The 20,068-nt window shown below is 38.0% G+C and overlaps 1 pseudogene; it reads right to left on the reverse strand.

Moving 5' to 3' along the window:
- Positions 1 to 8,835, reverse strand: part of LOC116575497 — a 124,111-nt pseudogene extending 115,276 nt beyond the window's left edge.
- Between the last annotated feature and the right edge of the window lie 11,233 nt (positions 8,836 to 20,068).

Consider the following 20,068-nt stretch of genomic DNA (forward strand, 5'->3'; position numbering starts at 1 on the left):
ACTTGGACAATAAAAGCTAAAGGGTAGATGATTATATATAAGCCCTTAAAAGGGTCAAGATATGTGAAAAGGCATTTGAGTCCATCTGCAAGAAACTGAGGCAATCCTCACTGTTTTGCACATCCTGGTTCTTAAGCCACTGATACTCCCTGGCAATCAAAATTATTATGCTCTAGCTGTGTACAAACTATAGCAACTGACCCTGCAGTATTACAGCAGATTGAGTGCATGGAAAGAGTGGTGACCACAGTCCCCAGAGGAGATGGTGTGTTGCCAAGCATGATGATGCACCCTTGAAGTATAGTGACTTGGTTAATGCAGTAATGCCATGTCCTGTGTGTTTTAGACAATGCACAAGGCAACTGTCAAAAGAGATTGGACCATCCACTGGATTTCCCAACCAGTAAGAGATTGGCAAATTGATTATATTGGTCCCCTCCCTCTAAATGAGAGTTCTATTTTTGTGTGGACACTGCATCTGGCTGACCCAAGCTTTCCTCTGTTGAGATGCAAACCAGGTTACCACCATTAGGGCATTACAGAAGCTGAGTTATATATGGATACCCTCATGGAATAGAGAGTGATTGGGGTTACATTTCAGAGGTCATGATATGTAAGATGGGGCCAAAGAACGTAGAATTAAATGAGGTTCCTTCTCCTCTAAATCTACACAAGACAGGGTTGGTAAAAAGGAAAAATGGAATATTAGCAGATTAAATTGTTAATAGGTAAAACCACCTGAGCTGGGTGGACTAAAGTACTGTCCCAGGCTTTAATACATTTGAATGATCAACCAGTGAGGCCTGCTGCTCCCTGTGACAGGCTGGGGACCTCTGCTGAGACACCCAACACCATAAAGGTATAGCAGTCACAGGAAACAACCATTGCCCCAACTCTCATCGTGGATCCACATGATATTCTGCTGAGAACCCCAAAGCCCATCACACTTAGGAAAGGAGTTACCTACTAGAATTTGCAATGGGTCCATTAGTTTGCACCCTTGGATGAAGGGGAACTAATCAATCTCCAGTGGGACCCCATTTCCCTGCTACAAGCTGGACCCATTTAAATGTACTATACCTGGAATGGAATATCCACCATTGAAAGAGGGGAGCAGATGGGAGTCCTGGTCTGGCATATCCACTCCCAGTCCATCTACTCATACCTAATTGTCTGCTTTCCCAACATATATGGTATGCACAACCTGGTCACAATCCAAAAGGCTGCCAGCCTCCCTCTCCTCAAGGCCAGGTGGATACTTTCTGTTTTCCACTGATTAATCACTTGATTGCCATCTTTGTTCCCTCCACTGGCTGGAGGATGTTATAACATATATAGAAGCTCTTACTAAATTTGCCAGAGGGTCTTGAGTAGTAGTAACAAAACCTGTCCTTTCTGAACACTGAACACTGGGGCCATGGATGAAAAGAACCGTCCTCCAATATAGGATGGCGTTGGACATTATAACTGTCTCAGAAGGAGAAAGCTGTACTGTTATCCAAACAGAATGCATGTGTTCATACCCATGAGTCTGCTAATATATTGTTTTTATTAAGCCACTTGAGGACATAAGTGAATGTCCCAGTGTAAGAGATTTATCAGTGGTTCAGATCATGGGGCTCGTGGTAAAAGTTTTCACTGACTTTGGGAATCATTGTCTTTATCTGTGTTTCTCTTGCATTAGCCAATATTGCTGCTGTGGCTTCTGCCTCTAGTGTAGCCAGGAAGCTTCCAAAAGGCCACCTCCATCCTCATGAAACTCCTGACACCTCAGGGAAGAATGTATAAGACAGGAGGGGGAGGGGTACATATGAAATTGTAAGAGTGGGTCACTGGGAGTTGGAGTGTCAGGGGAGGTCACCAAGAGAACAAGACTGCTGTTTGATCTGTGAGCTAGACCAGGCAGTCAGAGGCTTCCCACTCCTCCCATCTTCAGAATGTGTATTCTGCTTGCCTTTCCACTCCCAGAGGCTGTTCCAAGGACACAGCCTAGAGAGGTTGACATGGTGCTGAGATCTGAAAAGTACAGAACTTAAAATATGTCAGGCGGGTGCAGACATCTTGTCTTGTGCAGCCCAAGACAAGCCGTGTAGGTAAGCTCCCTTGCTTTTTGAGCCTGCTCCCTTCGCATCTTCCCCATCCCCATCTTCCCCATCTCAAGTACTTGCCTCTCTTCCTTCTTCTTTCCCTGCTCTGAATAAGGCCAGTTTTAAACCACACCTAGGAAGTTTCCAAGAGCTTGGGGACCATCACGTCCTGGCTCTTCACTGGAATACCTTCTCCAACACCAGTGCCAAGGATTGGGGTACCTGTGACAGCCTGGCAAGAGTGAGAATACAGCTCCCCACTCACCTTTGCTGGCAGGGAGGGAGGTGTGGCCACATTCTGCTGCTGCAGAATGATTATTGTTAGAAGTACTCTGACTGGAGTGCTTTGGATCTGACTCTGCAGACTTTCCTTGGGCTTTTATTTTTGTCTGCTCTTTTTGGGTTTTGTTTTGTTTTGTTTTATTGCCTGTTGGTATTTGCTGGTTGCTGACTTCTCCAATATTCAGTTTGAAATATATGAAGGAAAAATTAAACCCAGGGAACTCACCACCACATTCTTCCTTGAATCTAAGAATCTTAGCCATTCCTCTTTAGAGACTTCTTATATTTGCTTTTTAGGTAATGTCCAGGGTTGTTAGTTTTAATTGGTGGGAGGAATGTGTCTGCTCTATCTCCATCTCCCCAGAACCAATTTTCCCTCCATACTTTTTTTCTTCAGAAATATCCTTTTTCTCTCTTTCTTATTTCTCTATATAAGATTTGAAAACTTTGCCTTTTCCCCTTATTTTTTTAATGTTGTTGCTATTTCATTGTTATTGCATTAAATTTCAAAACTTGGAAGAATTTTCATTTTTATTGAATTATTTTCCCCTAAGATTAAGTATGTCTTTCCACAGCTCATGGCTTCATTTGTGTTTCTCACTAGTGTTTCAAACTTTTTTTTTTTTTTTCAAATCTTGGAATTTTTTAATTAAATTAGTCTTAGTACACAGGTTAGGAAACATTATGGCTTTCTGCTATTTGCCATATGTATGGATTCCAATTATTCAACCCAGGACTACAGAAAATATCAGAGGAAAGTCTGTAAATTTGAACACACACTAAGACAATTTAGGTTAGGAGTCCTATAATCAATTGACCACAGCAACCCTCCCTAACAAGTACTATAAAATGTTTTGGCTTTCCCAATGTAAGTATCAATCATGTCTCAGTGGGGACCTCTGAGTACTGTGTAGAATATCTTAGAATTTTACTAAAAGAGAAGACGGAATCCTTATCTACTAGTTCTTATTACCTGTTGAGGGATGGTTTCTGTTATAAAAAGTGCCCAGACTTCCCTACACTTAGATGTGGCATGTTCCCACAGACAGAGCAATCCCACCTAGAGAGAGTCACATGTGTTCCAAAAAGTTAGTGCTGTGTACTGCAAGGCAAGTGTCTTTGGAAATGTGTGGGACCTCTTATTCTAATTTTAAAGTTTCTCAGCCTAATTTATGCCATTTCATTCATCTTAGCATCTTTCCACTGTCCTTCAAACGTGTCCTCACTTCTCTCCTGATCCAGCTTATGTCCTTTTACCATTATTACTTCTTATAAGCTTGCAGCTCCCTCCACCTGTCTTGCATTAAAATATTTCCTTCACTGAACCACATATTCTTATTAAATGCAACACTTCACAGTCTAATATAGCACTCATGCATCTTAATGTTGCTGGAAAAAATGCACGACCAGGTTACTATTTCCCTTTTACTCATTCCCTTTAGTATTGTGTGGACTTTCCATGCTGCCCAGGAATCATTCCACATTTCCAGGTACATTCCATTTTTTAATACTTTATTGACTACTTCATCCTGAATTCTTTCTTCTTAAGCTTTCAAAAACATCTCCCCATCTTTACTCAAAGCTTTTGGCCTTAAGTCTTATTTCTCTGAAAAGGTAAAATTCAATGGGAAGAAAACTTCAAATAGATAAACCCTATTTATATATTTTCATCTGTGCCTATGAATTTTCTTTCATAGATTTTTTTTTAAAGATTTTATTTATTTATTTGACAGAGAGAGAGATCACAAGTAGATGGAGAGGCAGGCAGAGAGAGAGAAGGAAGCAGGCTCCCTGCTGAGCAGAGACCCCCCCCCCCGATATGGGACTCGATCCCAGGACCCTGAGATCATGACCTGAGCCGAAGGCAGCGGTTTAACCCACTGAACCACCCAGGTACCCCTCTTTCATAGATTTTAGAAAAGAAGTTCCCCATTCTTCTGAGTCCCAACCCTACAGTTGTGAACTGGATCCCATCATGGTCTGAAAATCAAAAACCTCATTCAGCAACACTTCTTTCTTTCTCTGTACCATCGTGTTTGCTCCCTTTAATGAAAAATTTGGGGGGGCATAAAAATAATCTGTTATGTTTTATTATATGTCACCCACTCAGATTGTTTTATATAGAATCCCTAGTTGCTTAATCCCAAATACCAATATGTGTAGTCCTGATATCATCCCTAAATGTGATTCATACTTTCAACTATTGAAATACAAAAAAGTAAATTTTTGAGGTCTGTATAGAGACCAGAAAAAATGTTTTTGCACTATTTTAAAAACCATTTAGACATCCAAATGGCATGACAGTTGGAAGTGTTTCAAACTTTTACTCACAATGATCTGCATTTGGGGAGGCGGTTCTATTCATAAACACTTTATATTACATATCCTCCCACTCCTCTTCTAATTGCTTGTGTTTGTGTATTGCAGACTAGTGACTCCTGTGTATAAATTTTATATCTAGATAGGTTATGAACTCTCATGTCATTTATAACAGTTTTTCTGTCATTATAACAGTTTTTCTTCTTCTTACTTAATTTTATTGGGCAATTCCTTCAGAGCAATGTCAAATAAAAATGTCCAATTTAGCTGAGTTGCGCAAGGTGGGGAGGAGTCATCACTCACATTGTATTCCTTAAAAACATACCTCTGTCTTACAGTGCAGTGACCATAGAGCAGGGACTAAAAATCCTTGTTTTGGTCTGCCTACAACTGGAATATTTCCAGTGCTTTTCCATTAAGCATTTTGCTCTGGATTCATTATGATATTGTGTGTGTGTGTGTGTGTGTGTGTGTCTGTGTCTGTGTGTGTGTGTAGATAGATAAAATATGCATATTATATGTATATATTCCTAAGTTTAAGGGCTTTTTAAAAAAGTAAAGAAGGTGATATTTTAAGTGCATTTTAAATATCTACAGAGTTGAGCATAGGAATCATTTTATTTAATTGTAAACTGATTTATAATTTTCATTTTTTGTGATATCATTTTGGACTCTTTACTGTTGGCCCGTGTCTTCAAAATAACTTGCAATATTCTCTTTCTAAGTTCTGGAAAAATTTAACAGCATTAACCCTATTTGTTTCTTAACCATTTGGAATAATAACCAGCAAATCCACCTGGGAGCAAGGCTTTTTGGAAACAGTATGAGGTTGCAAGAGGGTGGCTCTTTGAATGGCTTTTCTCTCAGATATCATCTTTACTCATTTTATACAGGCTATCAAATTTATTTGCATACAATTGATCCAGATACTCACTTGGAATTCTTTTAATCTGCTGTGTTTTTATGATATTCCCATAGTTATATTTCTTATTTTTCAATATTTTATTCTTTCTTTTATTCACTGTGTGGTAAACATTTATATATTTTGTTGTTTATGAGAAATAACTAACTTGTGGTCTTTTTAAAAATTCAACTCTTTAAAAATGATTTTGAATATATAAATTTTGCACTTATATTATCTATCATTTTACTTTCCTTACATTTATTTCATCGTTCTGTTATTTTTTAATTCTTCAGTTGGAGCTTAACTAATTAATTTTCATTCCACTTGAAAACTGTCAATAACATGGGTGTCTAAGGGTATGAATTTTTCTGTCACCTTTATCTCCAGATCCAAAGCTCTGGTATTATACTGGAGGCACAGGGGTGCAAGAACACCTGGTTCAGGGGTCTCAAACAGACCAGGTTCAGCCACATGCCACTTGAAAAACTCAAAGACAGAGAAACAAGCTGTGGTGGAACAAGAAAGGAATCTATTTCAGTGAGGCCAATGCCTGGAAGACAGCAGATTAACATCTCAAAGACTGTTCCCAAGTGCCAAAAATATCCAAGGTTTATATAATAAGGAAAATATAGGACAAAGGTCAGTGGGTGGGTCCATGCAAGTGGGTACTGAATGTCAGGTCAGTCCATCAATGTCTAGGGCTGGATCACAGTCAGGGTCTTCCAGCTCAAGGTAGTTCCTATTGAAGGGGAAGTTTGGGATCCCATCAGGGGATGCTTTTCCCATAGGATATTTTGCCTGAGTTAAGAAATAAACTGGAAAGCAGAATTTAATTACAAAGTTTGAGGTCAAAATGGAGGTAGTTGAGTCCTCTTTCAATAGAGTATTCTAATTTTGGTTGCTTTCAGCATTGTCTATAATTTTTGTTTGATTTTCCTTCTGACTCGAAATATATTTAAGAGACTCTTAACCGTTTAAAGAATACTTGCTGATATTGTTTTATTTCCCAGTTTTTTCATCAATTCCCAGTGACATTCCATTACTAACAGATAATGCTGTGGATTAATATATCATCACTTTCTGTGAACACCTCTGTAGATGCTTGTGGGGGGAAAAAGGTTTAACCTTTGTTTTCAAGAATTGTGACTTACTGCATTCATTTTTCTGATGCTACCACAAGTTTGGCAGCAATGTAGGCTTGTGACCTGGCAATTTTCATGGGTCAGGAGTCAGGGCAGCTTAGCTGGGTCCTGCACCTAGGGTACACAGGCCCCACTCTTGGTCCTCTTCCAAGCTGATTCAGATTGTTGGTAGATTAGGTTCCTATGGTTGCAGGTCTGAGGGCTTCTCTCTTTTCTTGCCCCCCACACCTGAGCAAGTTGACTTGAGAGCCTGGGTACTGCCCCCTTGTGGGGCTGGCAGGAGATTCAAAGCACCCCAGCTCCTGCCCAATGAAGTACCCTTATCTCAGCCCCACCCCTAATCACAACAGCATCTCCCCACCCCTGCCTTTCTTCTTCCTCTATTCTGTCAAGCCATTTTCCATCCAGCTTATGCAGTTTACCTGTTGGGAAAGGCTCCATCATATGGCAATAAATCTTTTCATACCCTCTTGGTGCATGTGTCATTTTGTGACATGCAAGCCACAGTGTTGGGGGGGGGGCTCCATTCTCCTCATGCAGGTGGTAGCAATAATTGGTGCTGTTTGCAGGGTGCTGAGTCAATGACCACTGCTGCAGGTTTTTCCTTTCCTAGAGCTCTTGCTCTAGCTGGCTAGTTGTCCCTGCTGTCTTATGCAAGCCTGTGATTGGCCTGTGCTGCATTTGCAGAGTCCTACTAAGCCTCTGTCGTGGATTTAGTTCACTGGTACCAGAGTTTGAAGGAATTAATTGGTATTTAGGGACAGGAGTATGGAACTAGGGCCCTTCCTAAAGTAGCCCTGAGTCATGTTACTTGGTCTGGACTTAACTGCACATCTGTGATAGTTAATTGTATATGCAACTTGACTGGACCATAGAGTATTTTATGTTTAAACATGATCTAGTTAAACATTTTTCTGAAAACAAAGAAAAAAGCAAACAAAAAATTTTTTTGGAAGTGTCTGTGAGGGTGCTTCTGGATGACATTAACATTTTAATCTATAGGCTGAGTTAGGCAGGGTTTCTTCCCCAATGTGTGCCTCATTCAGTTCCTTGAGGGCCTGAATAGAACAAAGGGACTGAGTAAGAAAGCATTGGTCTTTACCTGCCTCCAGTCACAGACTCTAACCGGAACTTACATCATCAGTTCCCCTACATTTCCAGCTTGCCAACTCACTCTGCAGATCTTGGGGCCCCTGAGCCTCCATAACCACATAAGCCAATTCCTTATTATAAGCAAACATCTATGTAAAGATAGATCTTTTATTGGCTCTATTTCTCTGGAGAGCCTTGACTAATGTAGGATCTCAGGATGTAGTTTTGACTGACTGTAGGCTTAGGGGAGAAACCTTAACCTATAACCAACTGGTTGTGTGTCTAAGCCAGGTTTTAGCCTCCATGTACACAGTGACCAGGAAAATGTCTTCACCCTGTGTGAGATGTAGGCTTAGCCACTAGGTGGGTGCTTGTAAAAATGTAGTCATTAGGTGGTGTGGTGAGGTCCAAACTCCTGAGAGCAGTTGACTTACCGGGACACTACATATTTTGGCTACTGTTGCTGCCCATGACTGGATCCTGATCCTTAGGATTGTAGGGGGAAACACCCATGGCATCCTGTGGCATAACAAAGGTGTTAATGAAAATATGACTTAAGCCCAGGGTCCTTCATCCCTACATGTAGCCATTGTCATGGTGGACACCCTTAGCCCTTATTATACTCATCTGAGACTCTCTGGATGAAGAAACTTATAAATAAATAAAGCAGAGAAAAAAAAAAAACACTCTGAAATATACCCAACTCAATATTTATTAAAATGATCTACTAAAAGAACAAAGAGTTAAAAGTCCTCTTATTGGCTCCTGCACCTCTATGACACAGATTCTGAATCAAATTTAATATGTGCTCTAATGCATCAATTGGCAAACTTTAGGACCTTAATTAGTATCAAAGCTCACCTGTAATGTCACTAAGTTTAAATAAGGTACTCCCTACAATTTTACGGGCATTCTTGAATTTAAAATAGAGACCAAACAGGTATGATTCACCTTGACCATTAGAACTATACCCCACAGTCACAACACCTATTCCCTTAAAATAGCCCATGGTGGGCATGGATGCTCTCACCTAATGAGTAATAAGGTGAAATTGTTTGTCACTTCCAAATTGGCACAAAAAAGACCCAGTGGACCTTCCTCCAGTAAAACAGTATGGTTTGATGCAAATTACATTGGACCGTCAAGAACTGATTCACATTATATATGACCTCTTTAGTGAAAAGGTGATATGCCTATGGATTCTCTAACTAACATCCCAATTTGGTCTGTTCTTATACCTGGAAAGAGTAAGTGGTGCCTGACTGTGCAAGTCTCTCTAACTCAGTTAAATTCCTAAAAATTATTTGGTAAACCAAGAACTACTCAATCTCTGAGATGGTCATGAAACAGTTACTGACCTCAGCATTCACAGCTTATTTTAGGCATTTGGGTTCTGGGGGGAACACATTCTTCATTTATAAATTTTACTTAAGTTCATTTATGCTGTTATCTGCAAATCAGCCCACACTAAATGGAACCCCCTCCAACAAAAAGTTCTTAAATAAGTCCAAACAGCAATACAACAGGTACTCCCATAATTGTCCCCACCTACCCAAGAAAACATTTTTTCTTAATGGAGGCTTTTGCAATCTCCTCTCATGCCTCTGGGTTCTTTATACATCCTGTGCTGACCACAAGTTGCCCGAAGGCATCTGATGGAAGAAACTGCAGTCTTTAGACCTTGCTACACATGATTAGAGTGTAATTGCTGTAAACATCCTGGTTTCTCCTAGAAATATAGGCTCCCACAGACCCTGAGCTTGTGATCTTCTGTGCCCAGCTGCCCATACACCTTGAGTCATAGAAGAACCATCCCACGAGCTCAGCTACTAAGGCCTCTTAATATGGGATGGAGCTGGCCTAGGGCATCTGACATATTCCACATGCAAGAGGGAGTGGCTTCTTCTGTCCTTAGTCTCTTGCCAGTTGGCACAGTTGAGGAGGTTGTCACTTATCTCCCAGAATTCTTGGGTTCCTGGGAAGCCCCTTAGGATCAATAGAGTGAACACCACTGTGCATTCACACAATTTGTTACACACGATGGACCTCACTGGAAAGCTCTTGCTTTTCACCTTTTAATGGGGATGGTCCTAATAAAGGATAGATATCAAAGATTAACACAAAGAACCTCAGAATCTCTTGCCTTATAGATAACCAAAATATAAATCAAGTTCCCACATGTCTCTACACTTACTAAAGCCACAATATGAGACCTCAACAGGACACCACTTTCCCCTCTGGAGTTACAGACATTATTGAGAGAGCTGAAGGAGTTTGTGTGACTTCTAAGAACACACAATATTGTACTCCTAAAGCATTCAACAGATCCTGCACCTTTCTTCCCAACCTCAGGTTACAGGCCCCACAGAGCACTATAATGATCTACTTAACCTCAGGTTACAGGCCCCACAGAGCACTATAATGACCTACTTAACCCAGTTTGCTATCAATCACATTGTAATAGCATGTTTCAATCATCTGTCAAATATCATAGGTGAATTTTAATAAGCCTGACTTCAGTTTTCCGAGTTTAGTTGACAGAATTTTAAGCCTCATGCCTCCCTTACATCCCTCTGCCCCAAACCTGAGGAAGCTAACAGGAAAGCCTGCATGTTCCATCTTCTGCCACCAGTGGGGAGGTCAAACCATGCCAGTCCCTTCTCATGGTGGGAACCCTTACATACCCTTATCCCCACATTAAAAAATTCTCAAACCAGCCATATTCCTTTCCTTGTTTCTCAAGCTATTTTTGGAACAACATGATAGGCCCATTTTTCTCTCACCATAAAGCCTCAATTTTGTAAGTAATAAAACTTTTCATCCTCTTCATACATACTTTCTTGGTATGTATGTGGTGTTAACAGTCTTAATATCGGCAGTACATTTTGAGTGGGGTTTAATCTGTTGACTCAGGTGGCTTAAACGTTAATCTCTCATGGGAAGTTCCTAGCATGCTTGCTTGCCTTTTCAATGACAGAGGTAGAGCATCTTTGTGACTTCTCTGTTCTCTGACCTCTAAACTTTCTTTGAAGAAGTTTGCCTATTTAGGTCAAGCCCATCCAAGGTAATCTGTCTTTTGATTAACTTGAAGTCAATTGATTTGAGACCTTATTTACATGAGTAAAAAAACTTCCCCGTTGCCATTTAAGGTAACAAGTTACCCAGGAGTGATACTCATCACCTTAGTCATATTTTGTTAGAAACAACTTACATGCACTATCCACAGTCAAGGGGGTGCTCTTGTACAGTTGTATGGGTTACTGGGGGTCATGTTTGTATTTGCTTACTATATTGATTAGAGTTTCTCAATTATTATTTTTTTTTTTTTTGGTTTTCTAAAACCTTATTTTTTAAATTAAATTTATTTGTGTGTGTGCGTGTGTTCCAAAATTCATTGGATATGCACCACACCCAGTGCTCCATGCAATACGTGCCCTCCATAATACCCACCATCAGGCTCACCCAACTCCTCCCCTCCTCCCCTCCAAAACCCTCCATTTGTTTCTCAGAGTCCACAGTCTCTAATGGTTTGTCTCTACCTCTGATTTCCCCCATCTCACTTCTCTCTATCTCCCAATTTCCTCTGTATTATTCCTTATGCTCTACAAGTAAATGAAACCATGTGATAATTGATTCTCTCTGCTTGACTTATTTCACTCAGCATAATCTCCTCCAGTCCCATCCATGTTGATACAAAGTTAGGTATTCATCCTTTCTGATGGAGGCATAATACTCCATTGTATATATGGACCATATCTTCGTTATCCATTTGTTTGTTGAAGGGCATCTTCTTGATTCTTTCCACAGTTTGATGACTATGGCCATTGCTACTATGAACATTGGGGTACAGATGGCCCTTCTTTTCACTACTTCTGTATCTTTGGGGTAAATACCCAGTAGTGCAATTGTAGGGTCAAAGGTACCTCTGTTTTGAATTTCTTAAGGAATCTCCACACTATTTTCCAAAGTGGCTGCACCAACTTGCATTCCCACCAACAGTGTAAGATGGTTCCCCTTTCTCCACATCCTCTCCAATGCTTGTTTGCTGTCTTGTTGATTCTGACTTTTGTAAGGTGGTATCTCAATGTGGTTTTGAATCTCCCTGATGGCTAATGATGATGAACATTTTTTTCAAGTGTCTGTGAGCCATTTATATGCCTTCTTTGGAGAAGTGTCTGTTCATGTCTTCTGCCCATTTTTTGACATGATTATCTATTTTATGTGTGTTGAGTTTGAGGAGTTCTTTATAGATCTCGGATATCAACCCTTTGTCTGTAATGTCATTTGTGAATATCTTCTTCCATTTCATGGGCTGCCTTTTTGTTTTGTTGACTGTTTCCTTTGCTGTGCAGAAGCTTTTGATCTTGATGAAGTCCCAAAAGTTTATTTTTGCTTTTGTTTCCTTTGTCTTTGGAGATGTGTCTTGAAAGAAGTTGTTGTGGCCATGTTGAAGAAGTTACTGCCTATGTTCTCCTCTATGATTTTGATAGATTCCTGCCTCACATTGAGGTCTTTTATCCATTTCGAGTTTATATTTGTGTATATAAAACCTTATTTTTGATCACTGCCAAAATTGAGAAATAAGTTTGTCATCTCCAATTAATGTATATACTTTTTGCTTTTCCTTGTGTTCCTATGGTTGTTGCTTTCTTACATTAATGCTATGCTATTCTATTATAGACAATAATAACTATTAGATCTGCACTGTGGATATGAAGTTTGTCATTATAGAGTGTCCATCTTTGTAATAATGACTCGTTTCCTTATTTATAATACCGAATTCAATCACACACCTTGTTAAGGTTATTATGCTTGTGTTTTTATTTATTTTCATTTGTCTGGAATGTTTTCTGTAGGAACTTTTTGAGTTTCTTTGTTTTGTGGGTATGATTTATCTACAACTTTAGTTATATTTAGTTATTTAGTTATATTTATTTTATTATTTACTTTAAATTCCATTTTTCATTTTTATTATGTGAGTTTATTTCATTTATATTTACTTATACGTAGTATAGTATAGTATAATACATGTAGTATAATATGATATAGTAGACATATTATATTATTTTTATTATGTGAGTGTATTTCATTTATATCTACTTATATGTAGTATAATATGATATAGTATGATATTATTTCTTTGCTCATATGTTCTGCTGTAGATCCTTTTTTATAGCTTTAAAAATATATTTTACATATGTTTGACTTTCTAGATTTCCTTCTTTAAAATTTTGTGATGTATACTACTTACTCCAGTGGATATCTAAGGTAAACACAGCTTAAAAAAAAAATCTTTAAACCTCCTTAATTAATATCTGTTTTTCTCTATTCTATTTGATGATAGAATTAATGTAAGCCTTTCTCAGGAATAATCTTGGAAGCCACATGTACATAATTCAACATTATTAGAATTTTAGAGGGATGCCTGAGTGGTGCAGTTGGTTAAGTGTCGATTCTTGATTTCAGCTCATGTCATGATCTCAGGGTTATCAAATTGAGCCCCAGCGTGGGGCTCTGCACTCAGTGTGGAGTCCGCTCCTCCTTCTCCCTCTGTTCCTCTTTTAAATAAATATATAAAATCTTAAAAAATAAATGTTTAGAAAGCCAACATCGTACTTACAATACCATATATTACATACTAACATATAGAATTGAACACACTAATATTACTTTAGTAAAATATGTGATCAGTCACACAGTGTAGAGAAAGGGATATTATACGTACCCTCACATTCAGATTAAGTTTTAAACCTAATGATTATTTAAGTGTTGCTATCTTCAGAACTTTTAGGATTTAAGGATTTCAGAAAAAGACGTTTGTAAGAGGTTTCCTTTTTTTCTCCATAACATATTTAACTGATTATATTCTTGTTCTTTGCTTAATCTTTATAATTTTAAATATATCCATGTATCAAAAATATTGCTTACTAGCTTTTAATTATAACTGTATATCAGCTATTAAAAAAAAATTGAGAAAGCCAGACCAGAGATGCACAGGAACTTTTACCTTCTTTCAACCTTCCGATTTTAGAAATCTTATATCATTTTTATTTTGTCAAGGATTCTAATTTTTCCATTATTTGTGACCATAATTACTATATTTATTTTAGATTTTAGTCAAACAATTCATGTATTCAATATTTAATGCTGGAATTTTGCTACACTAATAATTCACAAATTAGTTAGCTGAGGTTCATTCTCCAGTAGTTTAGTCAAGAATAACTTATAGGGGTACCTGGGTGGATCAGTGGGTTAAAGCCTCTGCCTTTGGCTCAGGTCATGATCCCAGGGTCCTGGAATCGAGCCCCGCATCGGGCTCTCTGCTTGGCTGGGAGCCTGCTTCCCTTCCTCTCTCTCTGCCTGTCTCTCTGCCTACTTGTAATCTCTGTCTGTCAAATAAATAAAATTTAAAAAAAAAAAAAGAATAACTTAGAGAAGAATGCTCCCTAGGCACACATATGCCTCTGTGTTTCTCTGTGTGTGTGTGTGTGTGTGTGTGTGTGTATTAATTTTGATTTTTTGTTTGCAATACTGTTTGGCCACACATAAAAATCTTTGACCATTCTTTTTTTCTCTGAAGATTTTGTGGGCATTGTCCTAAGGTAGTCTATTCTTGAGAATATATGATGGCTAAGTCTTTCTTTTTGTATAGAAAGTATAATATTTTATGTAATTATTCAAATTATTATTTTTAAGTAAATTCATGAAGCTATATTAGTGTTGCTTGTTTGGTGTCATCTCCCCCTCCTTATATACATACTGTTTCCTTTAAATATCAAGATTTAAGGATTATATCCGGAAATTTTTCTTTAATGGCATATTGTAAATAATGTTTTCCTGTTCCGTTGTTCTAGTTGTTTCCATGGACACACTCATTGTATACTTAACTTCCATTTTTCGTATTTTCATATTTTCTCACAATATATTTTAAAAATTGAAATGCAACTCATATGCAACAAAACCTGCTCTTTTAAACTTTGCAATTCAATGGATTTTAGTGTTTTCATAAAACTCTGCATCGATCCCTATTATATAATTCTAGTAGTTCCATACACACTAGCATTCATTTCTCCTTACTCCTTACCCCCAGATCCTGGCAACTCAAAACCTACTTTCTATTTCTATAGATTTGGTTAGTTTGGATATTTCATGCATGGAATCATACAATACAGGAACTTTTTCAGTGTAGCTTCTTTTACTTATAGTGCTTTAAATGTTCATCCATACTGTCAGAAATTATCTGTACTTTCTTCCTTCTATGGCTGGATATTAGTCTATTTATGAATGTAGTATGGTTTTTTTATTCATTCTTCAGTTGATGCACACTTTGGATGTTTCCACTTTTTGGCTATTACAAATAACACTATTATGAGCATGCATGTATAAGTCTTTATGTGAATATGTTTCTATTTCTCTTGGCTATATAACTAGAAATAGAATTACTAAGACATATGGTAACTCAATGTCTAACTTTTTTGAGAAGCAGTTTCCAAAGTATTGAACTATTTTGTATTCCTTTTGAAAATTTATGAAGGTTCCAATTTTTTCACATCATTTCCAACATTTGTTATCATCCATCTTTTTGATGATAGCCATCCTATTGGATGTGAAATAGAATTAATCTCTTTGCAGTCTTGATTTGCATTTCCCTAAAGACTAATAATGTTGAACATCTTTTCTTATGCCATTTTTGTATCTTTTTCTGAGAAATGTCTATTAAAATATTTATATCTTTTGAAATGTGTACCCTTTATATATGGTGATTATTAGTTTCTTATTGGATATATGATTTTTTAATATACTGTCCTATGGTGTGGGTTGTCCTTTTACTTTGTTGATGATGTCCTTTGGAGCACAAATTTCTATTTTAATAAAATCCAATTTATCTTTTAAGAAATGTTGGTTTCTTGTGGTTCTGTTTTCACATCTAAGAAATGATTGTTTGATGAAGATTTATACTTGTGCTTTTTCTATAAGCTTAGTATCTTCTCAGGTCTTTCCTGGGTAGGTGCACATCCCTACATATACACAAGACCTTCTAGTAAGTTATTTCTAAACAAGTCTGTGTTTGTTTGTTTTTAATTTTGTTTTGTTTTTGTTTGTTTTGTTTTGTTTTTGTTTTTGAAAGTTTTGTATGTGGAATAAAAATTGTGTGTTGTCAGGGGTGCTTGGGTGGCTCAGTGGGTTAAAGCCTCTGCCTTTGGCTCATGTCATGATCCCAGGATCCTGGGATGGAGCCCTGCATCAGGCTCTCTGCTCAACAGGGAGACTGCCTTCCCCTCTCTGCCTGCCACTCTGCCTGCCTCTCTGCCTACTTGTGATCTCTGTTTGTCAAATAAATCAATAAAATCTTAAAAAAAAAAAAAGAATTGTGTGTTGTGGGCAAATAGTAATTCTCCTTCATTCACAGGGTTTAGTATATACCTGTGAGTTCTTAACACTATATTGTTCCAGTGTAACTTTAAATTGTCACTGCAGCATTGTTTGCAACACAAAGTTTCCTCCACCCATGTTTTATGTATGTTGCTCTTTCAAAATATGGCTTTTCTGTGTGAGTTTTCACTCTTCTATCTTCTCTTCTTTTTAAGAGTCTGTTTTAATTAGGAATCAAAACAGTGTTGCTGGTCAGCCTCACACAGATTATGAAAATTTAATCTGTTTCATTTCCTATGCATAAGGCAATCCATTGACTTTCTCTCTTCTCCATTGACAAAATTCTTTTTGAGTATCTCTGGGCACTTCTATTTCATCTTTACTCTTTTTACTTTTCTCAAATTTTGTAGTTTAAAAATTATCTGAATTTCACTGGAGGTTGATTATTCAGTTCTGCTTTTTGGGGTTTTGCTTTTTTTTTTTTTTGTGTGTGTGTGTGTGTGTAGAGAGAGGACAGGTTTTTTGTTTTGTTTTTTTTTGTTTGTTTGTTTTTTTAAGTAACGTTTACTGTGTTATTTGTTTCAGGGGTACAGATCAGTGATTCATCAGTCTTATACAATTCATAACACTCATCATAGCACATATGCTCCACAATGTCCATCACCCACCCTATCCCTCCCACTCCTCTCCCCTCTCTTGGTTATCTTAAATGAATTTTAGGGGGAGTAATATAAAATCCCGACTTGATGTTGCCATATTAAAGCTGGTATTCTCAGTCCTAGCTTGTGTTAACTTCATATACAAATAGAGAAAGAATAATTAATTTTAGTATTTGAAATAAACATATACAATACCATCACACCAGAATGTGTGCTTTGAACTTTATTCACCACAGGATTAATTAATTCAAATTATTTGCCTAAAATATCTTGCTAGGGCTCTTGAGATCAATGATAATTATTTACATATCATCTTTTCTGGCATAGAGCTTAATGCTGTAATTAAATAGGTGGTTTGCATGAAGATAAAACATAAATCTAAGTGTATGTTACAAAGTGGTTTTGGAGATTTACATGGTATGGGTTGAGAACACATCTTTAACACTATCTGTGTGACTTGGAGCTATTTACTGAACTTAAGTCTCATTTTTCAATCTTCAGGATAGGGATAATTAAAAACAAAACACAAAGCTATCATTTGGGTGTATTGTAATTATGTAATGAAATGTACATTAAAACTTTTAGCATGGTGGCTGGCATATAACAAATAGTTAATGCATATTAGCTATTAAAGTTAGCTATCTTAATACATGTAGAACATTACATAATAAGTGCATATTGTAACCAAGTGAATTAATTAGCTAAAGAGATTTTTATCTATGGACATTTTTAATTAAAAAAATCCACTTTTTTAAATGCTATATAATAACATGAATGTCTGAGGGAAACAATAGTGTTTTATGACTTGTGCAGGTATTCCCTATATCCCCTTTGATAGTTACAGCAACCCAGTTGTTACAGAACCTGGATTGGATCCTGGCAACCCGGACTGGATCTGGCAGAAGAACCAAGTGGTACTTGGAGACTTTGGAAGATTGGAGGTTTATTTAACACTGGTGGGCTCAAAGGAGATTGTTCTCCAAAGGTCTGAGCCTCGAGCACAAGCAGGGAGGGAAATTTATACCATTCTATTTCCGCATACTTGGTCCTTTTGTTTCATGTGGGAAATGGGGTAGGAAAGAAGAACCCAGAAGGGCTTTGAGACAGGGACTGGAATTCTGCTGCTGGTTTGGTCAGCCATCTTAGAGTACAGTTTTTCCCTATAATTCCCCCCTATGATGACCTTTTAAGCACCTAGTTTAGAGGGCATCATTATCATCTATTATGATGTACTGCAAGGCTAGTATCTGGGCAGCAGCTTGCCTGGTAACAGGTTTTCTCTGAATTTAGCAATCTATCTTAAGGTTCCTAAGTCTGCCCAGAAAACAATAACACTAACAATTTTCTGGGAGAAAGTTCAGTCAGAAGCGGCAACAATGTAAAGTTCATCTCCTGAGGTAAAGGTGTTGGTGTCATGCCAACAATAGCCAGGGACCAGGGTGAACAGATGTCCATCAGTTGGTGGGGTCTCATTGAAGTTGGAGCTGGAGCAGGTCCATAGGATCTGGTTGGGTTTTCCACTGGTATGATTCATCCAACTGGTAAGATCCTTCTTTACTCCTGAGTGGTGGACCCCATTTGCTGACTAAGACCCTGAGGGCAGTAGGGGTGGTTAGAACAGCAGTGTGCGGCCCTGTCCACCATGGTTTGAGGGAGTCCTTTCTAAAACTTCTCGGGAGATACACCCTCAAGTTTTCCCCAGGGCTTGGAGGTGTTGGGAAACTTCTAAGTTTCCGATCTGTTTGAGGTCTCCTCTAAGCCTACTTATTATGGGGGGGTTGGTCTGCCATAAAGTCTTTGAGGTGAATTATAGCTGTGGCAATCTTTCAAATCCAGTTGACTAGAATCTACAATATCAATGACCTCGAACATATATGCCCTATTTGAGTGCAGTGTTCAGGTCCAGCCATAAGAGTAGATGGATTTAATGTCTGACAGGTTTTTGGTATTATTTCAGGCATATCTATCAGTATAGCCTGGTATTTAATAAGTTGGACTCCATCATCCATCAGCAACCTTTGGTTTCTAAGACACTCTGGACCTGATGTGAAGTCATTACAGTCAGGGGCTGTCCCATAGCACACTTGGAGGCTCCTTTTACCAGGAGCACTGTTGTATATTTAGCTAAATCCTTTGTTTGCAATCGTACCTCAGTAGAGGTGGCTTCTAGGATAAATATAACTGAAAAATACCATTAAGAATACCTCTTTGTTTGAGGTAAAGAATTAACTTTCTAATTACAAAAGATCATTGGCAAGTGGGAGAAAAGTTGTCTCAGGAGATAAGGCAAGTGCATTATCCAAGCAATCATAAAGAAAGAGGATTATCCATTATCTCCATAAGTCCACAGTTAACCCTATGGAGTTGGGTATGTTCTGGCTTCTAGGGAATGATTTCATTATCCCAGCCACACAGAACTTGTCAAGGTGATAAGTTACACAACTGTTGGGGAATCAATTCCATTTTCCAGTTGTTTAATCATGTGCCATGGGGTCCTATTATTACTATCCCCACGGAATAATAAGCAAGAAGATTGTCTATCTATGAGTTACTGTGGTAATTTCTCTTAAGTCTACCTAAAGTTGTCTACCCTAGGTAAACAACAAACATTTAAAGACAATCAAATCTAGAATTTAACATCCACAAAGGTGGGTATTATTTAAAAATTTTTTCTCTCTAAAATAATCCTCATTTCCAGAGATAGCCAAATCAGGACTAATTTACTTGAGAAACAAGTCCAGTTCTAACAAACCTGGCCTAATTATTTACATAAGCTAAGAATAAACAGTGAGTGATCATATAGATCTTTTAGAATCTGCTTTGCTGGAACTTTATAAGGAATCTCTAGGTTGAACTTTTAGTAGCTTCTCCAGGCCAGAAGACAAACCTTGTCCTAAGCCATGTATGTGTCATCAGATATGCCTGCAATGTCTGATGTACAGATGTAAGATTTAGGCAGATTCCTCTTCATGAGGTCCACAAAGTATCCTCAGGTTCTTATACCTGCTAAGAAAGAAGTGACATTCTTTACTCACCTGGTGAAGTTCCCAGGACCTCTGTAAGCAAGGTCTCAGGCCAACAGTTCCAAAGGGCTTTATGGCTCCAGGTTTTATAAAGTCCACCTTAGCTCCTTAAAGTTGTCTGGTCATATCTGAGTCTATGAATTTCTTTCTCAAATATGACATTCCAGTCAAAGCCTTGGTAAAATAA

This window comes from Mustela erminea, chromosome 16 (assembly GCF_009829155.1).
Source record: "Mustela erminea isolate mMusErm1 chromosome 16, mMusErm1.Pri, whole genome shotgun sequence".
In the NCBI taxonomy this organism is placed as follows: Eukaryota; Metazoa; Chordata; class Mammalia; order Carnivora; family Mustelidae; genus Mustela; species Mustela erminea.